The following is a 14,052-nucleotide window of genomic DNA, read 5'->3' as shown; positions in this document are numbered from 1 at the left end:
TGAAGATCTGCTGGGCCCACTCTGTCCTCGGAGAATCTGCTGACATGGCTGCTCGGTCTGCCTCTCTCTCCTTGTGGTGGACACATCTGCACTGACACATGCTTGGTTTACATGCCCGGCGTCTCCATCTCCGCTCCAGTGTTTTTGCACACTGGGTTGTAAAGATTATACGAGAACTAGGGTCTGGTCTTCTGCCACTCTTGGCAACTTCCATTAACTGGAGATTTTCTGTCCCACTTAAACTGTGAGTCACCCACAGTAAAATAACAATCAATGGCAAAATTGATTGGAATCTAGATCTAGTTTCTACCTTTCTTTAGTAATTCCTAGAGATTCTGAAGGGAAAACAGTCTTTAAAATAAGTCTTTATATTTCAATGGAAGGCAAACAGAGGACTTAAGGGAAGAAATCAAATTGAGGTGATATGCAAGTACCGTCATGTATTGCTTAATGAAGGCAATATGCTCTGGCAAATGCATCATTAGGTGATTTCGTCCGGCAAACAACATAGAATGTACTTACACAAACCTAGATGGTATACATAATTTTACTTATGTATGTTTTTTCATACATAAGTATCCCAGTACAATTAATGAATATCAATCATTTCCCCTACTCGATCTGCAATGCCAATGTCAAGTGCCACATATCGGATGTCTATATATGCTCCATTGCCATCTTACAGGGTCACCATCATACACGCGATCCATGCTTGACTGAAAGTGGTGCATGGCTGAAGTTGAAAGGCTACAGCAGTTAGGATGATGATTCTCCTTCCTTGCTAAGTACCAGGTTGCTGTGCATGTGGAGCAGGGAAGTGCCAGGGAACCAGAAGAGCCTAGGCTCAGGACCCAGGTGAGAGCATCCCACAGAGCCGAGAATTCCCCGGGAGGGAGCCCAATGTCTCTGTCCTTAGCACAGAAGGGGCATCGGGGCTGCAGAACAGAGAAGGGAACAAAAGGTATCTAGGGAGTGTTTTGCCAGATGACTGCCTGTGCCCAGGGGCAGAATAGTCATGAGTCTAACAAAGTTCAATCTTCAGAGCCCCTCACCTGCAAGAAACCAAGTGATAAATACACACACACACACACACACACACACACACAGGGGTGTGTATATGTTCATTTGCAAATGGAAGATATTTTTGCATTGTTTCTTTACAAAGCCCCAATCCACCAAGTAGTAGAAGCCTGAGCTCTATCAAAAACTGTATCTACCCTTTGTAACCATCTATCATTTTGTTTTGTTAGTGGTAGCAGAGGAGGGGGATGGAGAAAAAAGAAGGTATCAACTGTTGTTCTACCTTCACTCTCAGTTTATCTTGTCAAGTGAGAAGCCTTTATAAGCTAATGAAGCCATTCTCTCTTCAGTTAAAGAAGGGCATGGTTAGACAAGTTTTGTAGACAGAAGCACCTTTCCACCATCTTTTGATTATAAACTACACCAAGGGGACAAAACAATGTAGCAATAGCAACATGGATACTCAGGCACCCACCACCAAGCTTTGTGCTCTTATTCTCCTGTATTTGCTTACTGCATTAAAAAAAAGTTCTGTTTTCTTTTTACTGAAAAAATACACACACACACACACACACACACACACACACACACACACCCCAAAACAGAGGAACAGTACTGCAGACACAGAAACTATGCAAATACACATCCTTCCCTCACTCTGAAGCACAGGAATACATTTACACAGGTGAATATATGATAAAGTACTAAATTAGTATATCTCAGGAAAACAAAAGGTCACTTTCCTCTCTCCTCCCTAGTACTACCAACAGACTTTTCCCACTTAACTAACTGCTGCATATTTACAAAGAAACTGCTGAGGATTAGCTTGCAAACATAAAAACTTCTATCAACATCCACTGGAGCTGATTTACCCAGTGTTTACCAAGAAATACACAACGCTGTAGCCAGTGTGATTTAAAGTTTAAGGCATGGATTGCAAACTCAAATTCCTACAATGGCCAGGCAGCTGTGTGAAGCAGAGTGCAGCTGGACTACGGGGAGTGATGGGCACCGTGAACTGCAAGGAATATGTATGCTTCTCTGAAGGAGGCAACTCTTGTGTAAACAGTAAAAGCTTTCCTATAACCTCATCTCATTGAGCCAACAGCACTGTTCTTAGAACTTTTCTGGAAAACAAAAAGAAGATGGGATTGCTGACACCAAAGACTAGGGTGAATGCAAGACCCAGAGTCAGACCACAGAGAACCTTTAAGTAAATAAATGTCTTTTTTTAAAAAGTTAAAACAATCCTTTCAAAACCTCCTAAAAATTTATGTAAAAAATAAAAGGAGAACTTATTACTTAGCTCCCGCCCACTGCCCTGTGATACTGAGCAATTGAGGTTTCTAGATCTTCCAATTAAAAAAAAAAAAAAAAGAAAAACATATTTTTATCTGATATCTGATTTAAATATTAGCAACTAATGTACATTTGTAAAATGTGAGTGAAACAAAACATTTCTTCTGCAGGCTAGATCACAGCTGCTAGCTTTTGACCTCTGACTTAAAGGGAAACCTCCCCCGGGGCACAGATAAATGATGCAGCCACCATACCCCAGCAGACAGAACCCAAGCATCTGGACCACTTAACCAGCTTTCCTGTTATTGTCCAACACAGCCTTTCAAAGGACAGACCCTCTAATCCCCATAATGCTCTGGGCTTCCTTCTCCCTGACCCACCTTTAGAGCCCTCCCTCCCCAAACCATTTGCTGGTGCCCTTCAGAATTCCTAGCTCTGTCTTCAAACTCCCACTCAGCTTTGAGCATCAATTGTGCTGAAAAAGAACTGAACTGAAAACTACCTCTTCCCAGGTGACACTGCTTCTCTCTCTAGTAGGGGGTGCTCATGCCTCATACCCTAGGGTTAGGGTCAGGTGATGGGCAGCGTCCTGCTTCCTCTGCTGACCAAAGTGCCCCTCCCCCACCATCCTGGGGAGTTGGGGAGCTTCAATGTTGAAAGTCTTGCTATATTCAGTTGAAGTTCTCTTGCCCTCACTTATTAACTGCAAACTAACAATTAAACTCCTTGAAAATTGATCTTATTTTAAACCTTCACTTCTTCCTATTGGTCTTAGGAAAATGTTCAGAATCCTTCATGTAGACCTGCAAGGCTTTGGTTTTATTTCCTTGAGCATGTCAGGTTCTTTCTTGCCTCAGTAGTTTTGGACACACTCTACCCATGCAGAACACTCACCCTTCATCTCTTCTCTCCATTGCCACTTCAGTCCCACCCTGCTTTAGGTTAAGCTCTAGTCATCCTTTAGATCAGTTGTGTCCAATCAAGATATAATGCGAGGCACAATGATGTTTTAAATTTTCTACAGGCCACATGAAACAGTAAAAAGAAATAGGTGGAATAAATTGTAATCTTGTATTTAATCCTATAGGTCCAAAAGTTATCATTCAGACATGGAGTCAAAGGAGATCATTTTGGAACTTTAAAGGTGTAATGACTGCTCTATTGGATTTCAGACTTGTATGGGGCCTGCTGTACCCCCTTTGTTTTGGCCAATTTCTCCCATTTGGAACAGGTGTATTTACCCAATGCCTGTACCCCCATTGTATCTAGGAAGTAACTAACTTGCTTTCAATTTTCTCGGCTCATAGGCAGAGAGGGCTTGCCTTGTCTCAGATGAGACTTTGGATTTGGACTTTGGGGTTAATGCTGGAATGAGCTAAGACTGTGGGGGACTGTTGGAAAGGGCATGATTATGTTTTGAAATGTGAGGACATGAGATTTGGGAGGGGCCAGGGTGGAATGATATGGTTTGGCTTTGTGTCCTCAACCAAATTTCGTCTTGAATTGTAGTTCCCATAATCCCCATGTGTCATGAGAGGGACCCAGTGGGAGGTAATTGACTTATGGGGACAGTTACCTTCACGCTGTTCTCATGATAGAAAGTGAGTTCTCACGAGATCTGATGGTTTTATAAGCTTTGCCCCCACTTCACTTATATTTCTCCTTGCTGCCACCATGTGAAGAAGAACATGTTTGCTTCCCATTCCACCATGATTGTAAGCTTCCTGAGGCCTCTCCAGCCATGCTGAACTGTGAATCAATTAAACCTCTTTCCTTTATAAATTACCCAGTCTCTGATATGTCTTTATTAGCAGCATGAGAACTAATACAATTCTAGCACATGATCCACACAAAAATTATTAATAAGGCAGTTTACATTCTTTTTTTCATAGTATGTCTTTGGAATCTGGTGTTATAATGAAAACACATCTCAGTGTGAGCCAGCCACATTTCAAGTGCTCCATAGCCACATGTGACCAGTGGCTACCACACTAGATCATGCAGCTTTAGAGCTCAGCTTAAATGTTAGTTCCTCCAGGTCAGTGGTTCTCAAACTTTAATGTGCATCAAAATCACATTAAACAGATTGCTTGAGCCCACTTTCAGAGCCTGATTTAGTAGGTCAGGGGTGGGACTGTGAATATGCATTTCTAGCAAGTCCTCAGGTGATGGTGACGTGGCTGGTCCAAGGACCATGTTTTGAGAACCCCTGCTTTAGACAGACTTCTCTCCCTTGCTCTTCACTCATTGGGAAGTAGGTCAGGCCTGCTGATCTACTCCTAGAGCATCCCGCTTAACCACATTTGGTGTACCTGCGATGGATCCCTTGAGCTATATTACCTGTTCAATGGCTATGTACCCTGTAAGACTGTAAGTGGCATCAAGGCAGGTCTTACTGCTGTATCTCTAGAACCTAGCACATCGCTTGGTACATATGAGGCACTCGGTAGGTGTGCTGACTGAATCTAAGTCAGACAGAAATGACTGGATTGTACTCATGAGAGTAAGGCTTGAGAGTTTTAGTAACTGCCACAGTAAAAACAGTTGGCAGGGCCAAGATATTAGGAAGCTTTAGCTTAAGAATCCCAGTGTTATCTATGTCAGAACAAGAGCCAAGAATAATTATCCATTATAGTTTTGTACCTTGTACTTTTGTACTATAAGTTTAGTATACTCATGGATGGCCATAATCTCCACAGAAAAAAAAAATGGAGAGTCTGATTGACTTGTCCAAAAACATATGGCCAGTAAATGGCAAACTGGAACTGCAACCCTGGTTTTCTGCCTTCAACCCAGCACTGGAGATATTAGAGTCGTGGTTTGAGGATCTTGGCTTACTTGGCTTCACTTCACAGGGGCATCTCCAGTCCCAACTTGTCCTTCCAAACCCAGGCAGCCATTTCATAAAATGCAAACGAACAAGGTGAGCATGAAAGGGGGCTCGGCTTATTAGTATTCTTGAGAAGAACCTCAAGGCGCAAAGTAAGCCAGGCAATAGTCACCCCAACTTATAAAGAGGAACCTTACTAAGAATATATACTCCCCACCCCAAATTAAAAACAATTCCTTTTCAACCTCAAGCTTTATTTTTTTGTTTTGTTTTGTTTTTCATAAAAGCTCACCAACATGCACCTGGTTTCTCATTTATCCCATAGCAAAAGTTACTGGCACTTACATTAAGTACCGATTTTAATCAATAATTTACATCAGGTTAAAAAAAAAAAAACCACATAGGTTATTGAAGTATCCCCCAGGGTGTCTTCTTTTTTAAAGTGTGATCTGGCTTGAAGAAAAAGTTTACTAAGCAAACATCTTTTACACAACTCTGTATCTTATCCTCCCTCCCCTTCCTCTTGTCCATTAGACATCTTCATAAATTGCCCCATAGTGCCTCACACTTTAGGTGAATGTATACTTGCTCAGGAGTAGGTGCTACGTAATTGCTTTGACAATAAACAAATCGGTGATGCAAAGTTCACACTTTGCAGGTGACTTATAACTTTCAAAGGCCTTTCACTATAAATGTATAGGAATTCCATCTAAGTTAGCTATAAAGCAAAGAATATTCTTTCCATAAATGCCACCATAAAATTGAAACATAAAATTATGACTCAAGATTAGCATTCTTTTTGGCAAGACAGGGACTGTAGATAGGGGAATGATGTACTTGCAAGGCACTGCATTTACTAAGGTTACCCCTCTAATATTTTCGAGATCCCTAAGTACTTTCAACAAATGTAGCATGATCATCTGCTGCTGCTTCCTACTCCTTCATTAAACTATATAATTCCACATATGAAATTATGTGAAATATAATTTCACATTATATTTCTCCCATAACTGAGGCTCCTCTGTTATAAGTACTCCCCATAACTGAGGCTCATCCTGTCTTCCAAACTGACACTCCTGGGACTTTGCTTCCTCCCTTCCTCACGTGTTTGAAAATTAATAATGCCTAAGACCCTAGTGGTACAACTCACCGACAAGTAGGACAAACTACAGGGTAAAGTCCAACTTAAAAACCTAGTTTTTCTTGTATTTCCAATTTTTGAGCAAGAAATTTGATCAGCAATGTAATGTTGAAGTTATATAAAATAAGACAAATAGAACCAGAGTCACTTAGATTCAAAGCTCACATTTAAATATTAAATAGTCAAGTGCTATCCTAGACACTCAGATGATGTTTTTGTTGGTCCAAACCCTTACTGTGTGGCTTTGAGCAACTTTTAATCCCCACTGCAATAGGAATCTAACTTTATAGTAAGATGGGCTATTATTTGAGGACAGAGAAAAAGAACCATGTCTCTAACAAATTAAAAAGGAACAGTTCTCAAGGGAAATGAAATCTGGGGCTCAGTTCCTTAAGGCTTTTACTGTCGTAACAAACTATGCCTTCCCCCATATCAAGTTCACTATTAGATGTTCAAACACAACTGTACCTAAAAGTGTTCCATGGTCTATTACTTTTCCTAAGGCTTTGTAGAAACTTTTTCATCTGTACTTGCAGTTATAAGAATACCTTTTTACCAGGAGCGAACGTTACCACTCACTTTTTCCAGACACCAAACCCACGTTTTCCAGACACTAAAACCCTCTCATTCACCAATCTTACATCTACTAATATTTCCTACTGATTGCTTGTTACAAGAATAACCAGCCATACCAGGCAGATCCCTACTCGCAGGAAAAAGAGATACATGTGTAAGGAGAAGTGAATTTGCTCAGGGCACGTTGCATGTTCCAGCCTTCATGGCATCATCATTGTGGACAACACCCACTCATGACAGACCCCTCCTTCCTATCTCTGGTCTTTGTCTTCCCCAGGGTAGTAGCTTTTATCAACACAAATTGTTTCCACCAAATCCTAAAAGTCTAAAGTAAAAACAACCTAGATATGAGCCCAGCTCTGCTACTTACTGACAATGTGATCTTAAGCAAGTTATTTAAATTCTTTGAACCTCAGGTTCCATATCTGTAAAGATGAGGATCATGAAACGACAGCTCTCAGGGGGCTATTAGGAAGATTAAATGAGATTATGGTAAAGCACTCTACCAAAAAGTGAGAGGTAGAATGGAGCAGACTTTGACTAACTCACAAATAATGGCACAGATCTCAGGCCTGTCAAAGCAATCCTACCTTGCCGATGATACGAGCAGAAGCAAAAACTGGGAATAAAGTAAAATGAAGGGAGGAATTAGAGGGGAAATGCTTAAATTAGGTGGTGGAAGGAGGAATGCAATCAAATATTGTAGGATGGAAGGTGATGGTAAGATACAGTCTCAGAAGCTTACCAAGTACTAATATTCTGCCATCCAAATGCTTTAATGAAGTGGTTAACATTTAATTTATATTTTACACAGTATGTTTTCCTCATATTTGTGGCCAAATTTCAGCAGAAGGGTTTTGTTATTAAGTAATACTTTTTGTCCTCTTTTGTTCTGCCACCCATATAAACATCTTTCATATCAGATTTTATTCCAAGGATGTTTCAAGAAACCATTCAGTTCAAACATTTTTGTGACCTCTGTTCTTCAGGCACTAGACACACAAAGATGAAGGCCCGGTGAATTTAGGTGCACCAATCATTACTTTAAATGTGCCTCTTAATCTCAACCAACCATAGAAGGCAAAAGAGGAAGAAAGATTAAAAGCTCTACCCAAACACTAACAGTGGTTGCTTCTAAGTGACATTTTTCTGCCACATTATACTTCTGTATGCTCCAAATTTTCTACAATAATCTGGTTTGGTTTAAATATGAACACAAAAGAGTATATCCTTGTAATGGGGACAAAAATAGGAAGATAAATAAGACCTAGTATTTGCTAGCACAACAGGGTGACTATAGTACAACATAATTTAATTATAAATTTTCAAATAACTAAGAGTATAATTGTACTGTTAGAAACACAAAGGATAAATGCTTTTGGTGACAGCTACCCTATTTACCCTGATGTAATAGCACTGTATGCCTATGCCAAAATATCTCATGTAACCCATAAATATATACACCTACTAGGTACCCACACAAATTAAAAATTAAAAAACAAGAATATATCCTTGAAGTTGGGAACTTTTACTTGCTACTAGATGGCACAGAATTTACTGCAATGAGACTCTGCTTGTGTACTAATCATTTTTACTTTAAAACGACTTTCAATACAGAGTTTATACTTCAGATATAATTTAATGCAACATCTGCTTTCTAAAGATACAAAATTCGAGGTGGTAGGATCGCTTGAGCCCAGGAGGCAGAGGTGGAGGTTGCAGGGAGCAGAGATCGTGCCACTGCACTCCAGCCTGGGCAACAGAGCAAGACCCTGTCTCAAAAAAAAAAAAAAATGCAAAAATTAAGAGTCACAGTTGAAATGATTTGTTTAAGATCACACAAATAGTAACAGCTTCAGGACTAAAGCCAATGTTCTTGATTTCTAACTCAGAGCTCCTTCCACTATGACACTGTTTGAATCATGCTTCTCTAAAGTTCACCACCAACTGCGGAGCATCTGCGGTATATGAGGTGCTACCGGAATACAAAGATGGCTAAGAAAGTGCTATTCCCTGGACTTATGGGAGGCAGTTTAAAAAAAAAGAAGGCCGGGCGTGGTGGCTCACGCCTGTAATCCTAGCACTTTGGGAAGCCGAGGCGGGCAGATCACCTGAGGTCAGGAGTTTGAGACCAGGCTGGCCAACATGGTGAAACCCTGTCTCTACTAAAAATATAAAATTAGCCCGGCGTGTTGGCGCATGCCTGTAATCCCTGCTACTCCGGAGGCTGAGGCAGGAGAATGGATTGAATGGGGGAGGCGGAGGTTGCGGTGAGCCGAGATCGCGCCATTGCACTCCAGCATGGGCAACAGGAGCGAAACTCCGTCTCAAAACGAAAGAAAGCAAGAGAGCAAGAAAGCAAGAAAAGAAAGAAAAGAGGGAGGGAGGGAGGGAGGGAAGGCAGGCAGGCAGGCAAAGCCAGGCGCAGTGGCTCATGCCTGTAATCCCAGCACTTTGGGAGGCCAAGGCGGGCAGATTACCTGAGGTCAGGAGTTCGAGACCAGCCTGGCCAACATGGTGAAACCCAGTCTCTACTAAAAATACAAAAATTAGCCGGGCGTGGTGGCCTATGCTTGTTAATCCCAGCTACCTGGGAGGCTGAGGCAGGAGAATCGCTTGAACCCGAGAGGCGGAGGTTGCAGTGAGCCGAGATCGAGCCACTGCAGTCACTCCAGCCTGGGCAACAGAGCGAGACTCCGTTTCAAAAAATAAAAATAAAAAATAAAAGAGAAATTGACATGAGTTCTGCTTTCACTATAAAAAAACTTTAGTACCTACAGGTGAAACTTAGCTTTTGATTTTTTCCCCGCCTTGGAAAGAGTCTGCATTTAGTCAGCTAACATAGTACCACTCACAAGCTAAAGATCTTCCGTAATTTGGAAGGGAGGCAGTAGGGGAATGAGAGTTATAATAAGTTAGCTAATAACCAACTATTCTTTAAAGCTTAACTGTGAACTTAACTGCAATTACGCATTTCATTGACCTTCTCTAGTGTAATACCAGCCCCTGTCCCTTAGAAAAGAGGAAAATACACTTACGTTTTTATTTCTAGTGGTTCTAAGAACTTGTGATTTGGCTCCAGATTCCCACATGAAAACACTGCATATATTCACCTCCTTCTCTTTTCACCGCATTCGAGTTTTTCTGTCTGCCACACAAAATGATAGGGCCAGGTCTGCCAAAGCCCCAAATACAGCGGCATCGCCCTGCTTCCTTCCAGGGGATCTTCCTATTGAAAGGGCTCTGCCACACAGTGCCTCAAATGTCCAGGATAGAGTTTTCTTCCCTCCAACTTCTATCTATTCTTGCCATAAGGACAGCACTACCAAAACGGGCTCCTCCTCTCAGTTAACTGAACTGTGACTGCCTGTGAGGCTCATTCTGAGAAAGGGACAAGGGAAAGGGACTGGGGCGATAAGTGAGGGTCCCAGCTTTAGGGCTGGAGTGGGCACCAGACTCCCACCAACGACTAAATCAGAGAAAGTAAATAAACTGGCCTTCCCCGCACCCAAAAATAAAGCATCACATCACTTAAAAAATGGAAACATTCGCAACATTTTCTAAAACAAAACCACTCACCTGCAAAGGGGCTACCAGCAGCAGCAGCAGCAGCCGCTCCTCCCAGCCGCGGAACAGCCAGCGCCTCCTAGGACTCATCACTGCAGCCGGCATCGACGCTCTTTTCTAACCCCCGAACCAGACGTGGGCAGGTCCTAGGGCTCTGCCTATTGGAAAGTCGAACTGTCACTCATCCACGGTCCCTGCCTACTCCCGGGACCGGAGAGGTCTCTTCCGTTTACCAAATCCCAGGAGTAAGAAGTGGGGTTCTGATTGGTTTGCTACAGAGACGAGCACATACCTGAACCAGTAAGGAGTTGGCTTCGACGCCAGCGGGCGGGCTTGTGCCTAGGGAAGTAGAACAGCAAACCCTGCAGCGTCGCTGGTGCAAAACCTTGGGTCCGGGGAGCGACTTAGCGGTTTGAGGTTCTAGAAAGCGTTTAAAGTGTTAGGAGAAACACCTGCGGGTGAAGACAGGTGTCAGTGGACTCTTGGAAGAGAGGAAGTGATGTTTCTTTTACTTATGGGAAATTTAGGGATTGAAACCTGAAGACGAAGCTGGGGTATCCTCCCAGAAGAAGCTCCTTTCTCACAACTAACTCGTGGGTGAAAGTCTTAAGTCGTGATTAAAACAAATGCCTTTGAAGTGCTCGATTTATAGGCAGTAACGTATCCTTACTTTCTCTTACGACTTTTATAGGGATTTCCGTTAGGCAGTTTGCTGACAGTATTTTAGGTGGGGAAGAAAAGTCATGAAAGGAATGCCCTAAAAGCTTATTGCACAGAGGAAGGGAGGCTGGAGTGGAATGAGAGAATGACAAATTCGGAGGCGACAATAACTGAACAAGAGACATCTATGCAAACACCGGAAGTCTGGCACGAGGCCTTAAAAACTTCTAAGCAGGCTTGAGCTACCAACGAGGTTTTGAAGCATATGTGTTAGAACTTTCGGGTGGGCGGGAAAGATAAGGAATGTTATGTTTGCCAGAACACCTGGGAGATTGCCTTCTTAACTTAGAAGCTATACTACGTAGTGGTTCGTGTCTTCCTGTGAGTTTTTCCTGTTTCATCCTCATAACAAATGCATTAGGTTTGTGACAGGCAAGCAAGTCCTCAGAATAATTATACATACATTTGAAAAGATAATCTTTCAACATTTGAAATTCTGTGACACACTCTGTATTGAACTTATTAAGATCTAATTGTAGCCAGTTCTGTATCTCATTTACCGATCTTAGAGCATGACAGTTCCTCCTGGGATATCAAAGAACAGAACTTTGCTTCCGGGACCGCACTAATCCAAGGCTTGACAGGTCCCAGCAGGTGATAGGTCCCATCTAGTGATAGTTAGAATTTAACTTGCACAAGATTAACTAGAGTTCAGGCCAGAACAGCTGGAAGAGGCAGTTTCCAAATCTTATACATTTGCCCTCTTGCTCTTTGCTCTTTTTTTTTTTTTTTTTTTTTGAGACGGAGTCTCGCTGTGTCGCCCAGGCTGGAGTGCAGTGGCCGGATCTCGGCTCACTGCAACCTCTGCCTCCCGGGTTTACTCCATTCTCCTGCCTCAGCCTCCCGAGTAGCTGGGACTACAGGCTCCCGTCACCTCGCCCGGCTAGTTTTTTTGTATTTTTTTAGTAGAGATGGGGTTTCACCGTGTTAGCCAGGATGGTCTCGATCTCCTGACCTCGTGATCCGCCCATCTCGGCCTCCCAAAGTGCTGGGGTTACAGGCTTGAGCCACCGCGCCCGGCGTTCTTTTCTCAATATCAGATGAGGACAAAGTAAGGAGAAAGCTTTTCTTCTACAGTGTAATAAAGCTCCTACTCGAGTGCCCACCATCCATACTCTGGAGGCTAAAAACAGTCATTCCCAAGTGGCAGTCTTGTGGCATTTGGCACTTAGGGATACTTAGTCTGGACCTAAGGGCGCCTACTCACTGGATTTAAGTTTACTGTTGTTATGCATACCCGTGGAATGCTAACTTGTCACATAAAACCTTAACAATATCAAACATCACTTGACTTTTAGAATCATTCGCAAGAGTATGTGGCTTATGAATAACTCATTTTGATATAAGATGGAAGCAATTGTATCAGTGATTCTGTCTAGAAGGAATTAAAAAGCAAATTTTCATCAGGAGCAAGCATGTTCTTTGTAAGACAAATGTACACAGAGGCTAAGAGAATTTCAGGAGTTACTTTTGCCCTATGGCAGTATTGTTCTCCATACTTAATTGTGTTACAGTATCATATCCTGAACGCTGTGTCCTGCTGTATTTGATGAGCTGTCTCCCTTATGAATTTTTAAATAACGAGGTCGTTGTTCACAAAAATGATCATAAATCCATTTAAGGCAAAGATGAACTCCAAAGAATATTAGACTTGTGCAAACTTAGTACTTGACAGGGCTTTGGAAATTAAACTCTAGCTCCTTGTTGTACAGATAAAGAAACTGAAGCTTAAGTGACATGCTCAAAATTACTTGATTGGGGACAAATCTTGGGCTAGGACCCAAGGTTGCTAATTCATTTAATTCTGGGAAAATGCTTCCTCTTCCTGCTGCCTTCTCTTTGCCCCAAAATCAATGTATTTTTTAAAATTAAGATTAATTTTAGGATTCACTTCCATTGAAGACCAACCATGAGGACTTCAATTCTGATATAGCAAGTGATATAGATATTGTGAAAATAATTCAGTGTCATCAAACAACTTTTGATGTAGTCTTACTTTTATCCAAACAAGAAATGAAAAGCAATAAATTATCATAGCTATGTTGTCTCTTTGTCTTCCTTTCTGTTAGAAGTGTATATCAAAAAGTCAATGTTAACCTATAGGATACTTTGAGTTTTAGTAGAAAATTGTTTTCCTTGTGACCTGAATAAACCACTATTTTATTGATAGCATACATACCTGGTCAAAATAATTTCACAGTTATGTGCACAGAGCCTGTAGCCTTTTCCATATATGGCTGAATTGGTCCACTATGCATCAAAACATCATCCATGGACCCAGGCTATTCTCCCTTTTACTAGCCTAGCAGAACCATTGGCTCCCTCCTTCCAGCAAACTCCAGAGTTAGCTAGTTCTATATCCCATGTACAGGAGTGTCTCCTTCTCTTCACGTGATCAGGACACACCATGAGTTGGTTATTTGCTGCCAGTATTTAGTCTCCAACTGTACCCTACTTACTTAAGGGTCAGATTAAAATTTACCACTCGTAATCTAGTATAATAAACTTACGTGTGGTCCCCATCATTGACCTCCTAAGTACAAGACTCCCTTTTCTGAAACTAAAAACTGGAAATGCTCTTATGGATCAGCCATCCAGGCCTCTCAGAAGGGACCTTAAAGCCTGCACTTGTCTTTCAAAAGTTAAAACTTAGAATCCTTATCTTCCTCACAGAGTAGGGTGAAGAATCATGGAGGCAGTTTTGGAATAGCTTTGAAGCACCTTGTGTCTGCCACCTTCCAGCGCTGGGAACTTAGGGGCTTAATTGGACTTATATCTCCATGTGGCTGGGGAAGCCTCACAATCATAGTTAACTCTAGCGTCTGCTGGAAGGAGGGAGCCAATGGTTCCGCTAGGCTAGCAAAATGCAGAATAGCCTAGGCAAATTGCTTGACCTCAG

At 42.0% G+C, this 14,052-nt stretch overlaps 1 protein-coding gene across 2 annotated transcripts in view; it reads right to left on the bottom strand.

Moving 5' to 3' along the window:
- BPGM (bisphosphoglycerate mutase) overlaps nt 1-10,597 on the bottom strand; it is a 29,326-nt gene extending 18,729 nt beyond the window's left edge. Inside the window, exons 1-2 of one of the 2 annotated variants that reach the window (XM_023190090.2) lie at nt 10,446-10,555; nt 9,905-10,014 (exon numbers count right to left, since the gene is read on the bottom strand). The gene's annotated coding sequence lies outside the window, so the exon portion shown is untranslated. Of the gene's footprint in view, nt 1-9,904; nt 10,015-10,445 lie in introns of both variants that reach the window. The other variant, XM_023190089.2, reaches the window with a different exon arrangement.
- Between the last annotated feature and the right edge of the window lie 3,455 nt (nt 10,598-14,052).

Source organism: Piliocolobus tephrosceles, chromosome 8 (genome assembly GCF_002776525.5).
Source record: "Piliocolobus tephrosceles isolate RC106 chromosome 8, ASM277652v3, whole genome shotgun sequence".
NCBI classification, from domain to species: domain Eukaryota; kingdom Metazoa; phylum Chordata; class Mammalia; order Primates; family Cercopithecidae; genus Piliocolobus; species Piliocolobus tephrosceles.
Note: the sequence above shows the minus strand (reverse complement) of the source record. Positions and strands in the feature narration are given on the sequence as shown.